This window comes from Manis pentadactyla, chromosome X, assembly GCF_030020395.1.
Source record: "Manis pentadactyla isolate mManPen7 chromosome X, mManPen7.hap1, whole genome shotgun sequence".
Classification (NCBI taxonomy): domain Eukaryota; kingdom Metazoa; phylum Chordata; class Mammalia; order Pholidota; family Manidae; genus Manis; species Manis pentadactyla.
In genome coordinates this window covers 145,677,100-145,683,634 of record NC_080038.1, presented here as the reverse complement: position 1 = coordinate 145,683,634, position 6,535 = coordinate 145,677,100, and positions in this window count along the sequence as shown.

Genomic DNA, 6,535 nt, shown 5'->3' with positions numbered 1-6,535 from the left:
CATCAGGTTGGCCAGTCTGGGGAACTGCAAGAAACCAGATACTGCAGGTGGGCCTGGGAATGGGTGCAGCTGCTTGGGAGAGTGGCTGGCTGTTCCTTAGCGGGGTGGAGGGTGTACATTTCCTGTCCCTCAGGGATTTCCCCCTGGATGTCATCACTAGAGAAACTCATGCCAGCTTCAGGATGCGTGTCCACTGATGCACAGAATAGCCCTGTTTGTAACAGCACAACAAGCGGAAGTAATCTAACCATCCATGAAGCTGACAACGACCTGCACACCAAGCCAACAATGGGACTAAATGGATGGAGGTCAGTCCCTCAAGAGAATAGGACACTCAGAGGACAAATGGATTCCAGCTCTCATGGAGCAGCTGGGATGAGACTTGTGAATCCTATGCTCAGTGAAAAAGCAAGCTGCAGAAGAATGCAAACAGCATGAGTCCATTCATATAAAGTTCACATCAGGCTAAAGAAGATATGTAGTTTGGGGGTGCCTACAAAGGCTGTGAAACTCTAAAGAAACGCACAGGAGTGGTAGATGCAAATCTCAAGAAAGAAGTCACCTCTGAAGTGTGGAAGCCCGGGCTGGGGGACCAGAAGGACCTGAGGCCCTTCGGAGGTAACGTCGTGTCGCCTTTCTTTCTCCAAGCTGGGCGCTGAGTATATCGGGGCTTATAGTTTGTTCTTCACACTCACACATGTTTTGTAAATATTCTTTTGGTCTTGTCAGTATCTTCATAGAAACAATTTTAAACATTGAAAGTTCTGCTGAATCACCTATGGAGAGGCACCTGACTCTGTCGTGGCTGGGAACCTCAGAAGTAGCCCGCAGGTTTCGGCGCCTCCCCAGGGAGCAGGGCCCAGTGCTCCGGCCCTACAGTCTTGGTCACAGCAGCTGGTACCCAGGGTAGGGTGGTACCTGTGGTTAAAGTACTGAAGTACTTCTGCACCCATTGGAAAATTGGAGCTCAATTGCTCCCCACCTGCTAATCACCCTAGCTTCCCCTCCAGGGCCCCCTGCTCCCATCCTGATCCCTGAACTAGGGCTTGTGCTCAGCACAGCAGAGACCCTCTGGGCCTGGGCCATCCAGGGCCAAGTGAGAGGAACATCTAACATTGGAGCTGCCCCTGTGCGGCGGCAAGGCCCGGCACCCCCACTCTTGGCAGAGAGAAGCCCCAAGGGTGCGTCCGCCCACTGGTCTGTTTGCCACTCGGTCCATCCACAGCCAGTTTGCTAACGACCAATTCGCCTAATTACTGGATCACCTCCAAGCCCAAATTTGGAATTCAAATGAAGGAGTTTATTTTCATTTTCTATTCTAGCAGTGGCTCCAGCTTAATCAGTTCTCTAATGATCAATTTGCCTAATTTAAACAAAAGTTAAGCATTTTGAAACCAATTCACCAAAGGCCCTTCTGCCTCTGTGGTATGTTTTCAAGCGCCCCTTCACAGCCGGGTTAGGGGTTACTTGCCCCCACCGGGTGCTCTTGTTCTTCTTTCAAAAGTAGATGTCACTGGTTGTCCACACTAGAGCTGCCCATTTGCCCTTGGACTTGGCATTGCCTTCTTCTGGCTGGGCCTGGAGTGCTGGGCACGTGCCTGAGGTGGAGGCTCACTGCAGCCCTGCTGCTGCCGCTCCGGGCCCTGTCCTGTGAAGGGGCAGGGTGGGCAGCGATGTACTGGCCTCAGCTGCATGTTATGTCTCACTGTATCGCATTCACAGAGGAAACACAAAATGATGTACAAAGTGTCTGGATAAAATATACTTAGTCCTAGAACAAAACAACCCTAGGAAAAGACCTTTATACCAAAAGGCAAAAACAGTCTTTAACGTATTTCAGAGAAAAGAAAACAGAAAAGGACATGTGTAAGATGTGGCAGAGGTGCTGGTCTAGCAGAGTGCCCCCCTGGCTCCTCTCGCCTCCGGCCCCAACAGCTCTGCCTTCGCTGGCCCTTGACGCTGGGCAGGTCACAGCTGCTTCCTCCCCTGCAAAGTGAGGCCAGAGAGGCGCGTCCTTCAGCTTGGTGAGGCCCAGCAGGTTAATCCACTGCCGGTGGACTGGGCTGGGAGACCCCTCTAACTACTGTAAGAATACAGATAAAAGCCAGCTGTCCTTGGGGGAATGCTTCCCTCGTGCCCTCCCTCCCTCCCTTTCTTTCTATCCTTAAAATGACAAAAAGCTGGGAGAAAATAAGGTCTCCACATAGATGCAGACCCAGCCCACTGCATCTGGGGGCTTCACGGTAGCTTCCATCTGCAGCCCTGCCACCTGCTGTGACTTGTTCTGCTCCTCTCTCAGTCTGAAGACCTCCACCCAGATCTCTAGATCCTTCTATCCCTTCAGCACCCTCTTTTGGAAGCCTTCTCTCCGCCCCCATGAGCCTGCACCATCTTTGGAGAGCAAGGCTGGAGCCCCTCATCCTGCCTACCCCGCTGCCCCTCACACAGAAGCTGTTAATGGTTTAAGGAGGGCGGCTCCAAGAGTGTTACTTGGGGACAAGAATCCCTTGCTCTCTCCCAGCAGGCTTCCAAGCAGTAAGTGAGGTGTGGGGAGCAAGTTCCAGGGAAAGCTGGATGGGCCTCCGGAATGGGGGTGCATGCTAGACTCGCAGATGGGTGCCTGCATCTGCTTGCTGGGGTGTCTGGGGTCAGGAGCCTTGCTGGAGGAGCTGCCCAGCTGGGCCAAGGAGGAGCAAGGGTCTGTGCTGGGGAGGAAAGGGTGGGGTGCCCATACCCCAGATCCCTTCCACCCTGGGGCAGGATGCTTGGGGACTAGAAGACTGATGTTGGGAGGGCTGCCTAGGCAGCTGGCCTTGAAGGGGCCACCCACCTGGAGGGAAACGTGGACTGTGGGCACAGGTGGGGTCCCAGAGAGTACTTAGCAAGGAGATGGCTGAGCTCGCCCTGGCGGTGATCCCCTCAGCTGAAGCCATGGGCAAAGATGGTGCTCTCTCCCCTGCTTGACCTTGGGCTGGTAGCAGCCTGAGAGAGGGAGTGGGGGAGGGAGGGGAGGTCAGAGTGCCCTGCTCCGTTCTGGCCCATTCCAGTTCTGGGGAGCAGGAGGGGAAGCCTCACATGGGATGTGAGTCTGGGCTGAATTCTAATTGTCCCAAAGGACCGGAAAAGTTAATGGGGCTGGGGGAGGAGGGGCGGGAACACACCGTGACCAGCATAAACAAACCCTGTCAGTGGTTATACCAGCAGGAAAGGTCTGGAATGGCCAGTGGAGCCCCAGAGAGTTCTGGAGGGGCCTTGGCCCAGGTGTGAGCCCTGTTTCTGGGCTCCGCACCCCAGCCCTGGGCTAGGACTTGCAGTGGTCACCTCACCCTCTCCCCTCTAGGTAGGGCCGGTGGGTAGGCCTCGGCTGGGGCTGGTACATGGGCAGAGCAGCAACTGAGCATGTGGGGTGAGGGGCCTCCCTCAGAAGGCAACTGGGGTGGGGGCCTTGGGCCAGGAGGGCAGCACCCCAGGAGGTGCTCTGTGTTCTGAAAGGCCAGCCAGGTTGACTTGGGGCCCTTCCCTCCCCCGGGAGGCATTTCCTGTAACTGAGGCTGTGGGGGCAAGTGGTGAGAAACTTGGTATGGACAGAAAGCTGCTGGCCTGTGGTCTTGAACCAACAGTGGGGCAGAGATGAGAGGGTCCATGAGTCAGCACATGATCCTTGCCGGCTCTCTTGGGAGTGTGGCAGGCTGCCTGGGGTGGGCAGGCCTACAGGGTGTCCCCGGGCCTGTGAGCAGACTGGGCCCAACAGGGAAGCTGCAGTCCATGGGGCCCCAGCTCAGACCTACTGGCAGTGTCCTAGGCTCCAAACACCAGGGCACAAAAGAGCCAGACCTCAGAGTCTGTTGTGCTGGGCAGGCTGGGGACCCCCAAGGTACCCCTTTGTGGGGAACATGGCTGAGGGTGTCTCCTGCCTTGCTGTGGTTCTTGGGCCAGAGGAGAAGATGGGCCCCCGTTCCACCCAGCGCCCACACCAACAGTGTGCTTTGCTCAAGCATATGTTGGCTTTAGCACATTGTTACTTTTTCCTGTGTAGTTTTGCTTCAAGGCCCCTTGATCTGTGTGCTCAAGGAGTATGTAATGCCCCGACATGTACTCTCCCTGATGCGGAGGGGAGGATCTCTGGGACCAGGTTTTGTCACCCAGCTCTCTTTCTTTTGGCCACCACCAGCTGCACCCCCAGGCAGCGCGAGCAGAGCCGCCTGTTGGGGGAAACGGCTCCCACCAAGCCAGCTGCCTGGTAGCTGAGTGGAAACTATGGCAACAGGAAGCGGGGAGGATCTTCCGTCACCCCGTAGAAAGGGCAGCCTATTTCTGGGACCTGAGCCCAGTTATTCACTAGTTCTGCATTTTGCTGTGAATTTCAATTCTGGAGAGCTGGCATTGAGGGTGCTGGGCCTGAGGTTTGGGGTGGGGGCTGGATTAGTGTCTTGCTCCCCTTCTTCCTCAGAGGAGATGGCAAGACTCAGTCTCTAGCGCCCAATCAGATCCTTTCTTCTGCCAGGATAAGGGAAGATGGCTGCTTTGGGGGTGACTGGGGTGAGACTTGGACCCACTGGGGGCTCCCCCTCACTGCATGACCTCTTCCTATTTTAAGAGCCCGCTTCCCTGTTTCTAGCAGAGGGGACTCTGAGCCACTCCAGCAATGGGGAGGGGGCTCGGACAAGGTGGGAGGAGTCGTCCAACCCAGTGATAAGGGTGCCCCCAAAACACGTGCTCATGCGCACACGCGTACATGCCCAGGAGCGCAGGCTAGCACCGGATCCTGCTGGGTGGGTTTCAGGGTAGACAACTCTGCCCCCCAGTGGCAGGCTGCAGCCAGCACGCTGGGCTCTGTGGGGCGGGCTGCCACCAGACCCACGGGGATTCCTTCCAGCCTGGAATCAGGTGAGGGGTCTTTGGAAATGATGGAGAGAGACAGGAAGCTGGCCCTCCAACTCTGTGTCCAAGGGGAAACGCAGGCTAAGCTTGGGGCACAGCTGGTATGTGGCCACGGGTGGTTGGGAGGGAAGGGGCGAGTACTGGTGTAACAGCATCTGGTTAACCGTAACTCGGGAGATTTGCGCCAGTCGCTGTTGAAAAAATCTGAGGAGACCAGGGGCGAGTTTTAAGGCCTCCTTGGATAGGCATGCTGCCGCTGCCAGTGCCCGGAGGCAAGGGTGCCCTCCCTGGGCAGTGGAGTCTGTTTGGATAGAAAGGCAGCTGGTCGGTATGAGGGCCCCACTGGCTGGACTAGGACTCCAGTTGCCACTCCAGCTTTTTCTTTAGTGAACAGGGTGAAAGGCTTGCGAGGACTGGGAAGCATGGCGGAGGTGGGGGGGAAGAGAGGGGCGCTCCTCTGCAAATCCTCGAAAGTGTGAGCTACCCTTAAGGGGGAAGTGAGGGGCCCGGTGGTGGTCTCTTTGGCTGCGGCATATAGCGGTTTAGCAAGTATAGCAAAGTTGGGGACCCAATGTCTGAAGAAGCCCACCAGTCCAAGGAACGACAAGATCTCATCACCCGAGGTGGGGGGCTGGAGTTCCCTGGTGGAGGTGGTGCGGTCCACCGTGAGGGCCTTGGAGGTCGGGTTAGGGCCACCCCTAGGTAGGTGACTTGTGTGGTGGAGAGTTGAGCTTTGGAGGGGGAGACCCTAAATCCCCATTGTGGCAGGAAGTTAAGGAAGGAGGCCGTGTCCTGGAGGGAGATTTTTTTGAGAGGCTGCACAGGAGGAGGTCATCTACATACCAGAGGAGGGTGCTGCACCCAGAGTCATAGAGGGATAGGTCTCCGGCCAACGCCTGGCCAAAAAGGTGGGGGCTGTCGCGGAATCCCTGGGGCAGAACCGTCCAGGTTAACTGTTGTGTTCGGTGGGTGTCTGGATCCTCCCAAGTAAGGGCAAAAAGTGGCTGGGAATCGGGCTGGAGGGGGATGGCGAAGAAGGCGTCTTTAAGGTCTAGGACAGTGAAATGAGTGGTAGTGGAGGGTATCTGAGATAAAAGAGTAGATGGGTTAGGGACCACTGGATGTAGTGGCACTACGGCGGAGTTGCTTATCCGTAGATCTTGTACCAGTTGATAAGCACCAGACGGTTTTCTGACTGGGAGGATAGGAGGATTGCAAGGGGAATGGGTGGGAACCAGGAGACCCCGGGCAAGAAGCCGACTGACAGTGGGCTGAAGACCCTGGCGGTGGGTGTGTGAAATAGGGAGCTGAGGCCGAGAAGGGAAGCAGGAGGGGTCCTTGAGACGAATGAGGACCGGGCTGTGGTGGCTGGCCATCCTGGAGTGTAAGTGTCCCAGACCACTGGGTCTACCTTCTCAGGGGAAACGGGGAAGTCAGGCAAGGGCTCAGGGTAGGAGGCAGCCTGGGTGAGGGTGAGGACCGGAGTTGGAGGGGCTCGGTGTGAGGAGAGACAGATAGATGCCCCAAGCTTAGATAGGAGGTCCCTTCCCAGCAAGGGGGCTGGACATGATGGAATGACTAAAAATGAATGAGTGAAGGGGCGGCCTTTGAAGAGGCAGGACACCGGGTCTGTTTCCATGGGTTTAGAGGGGTT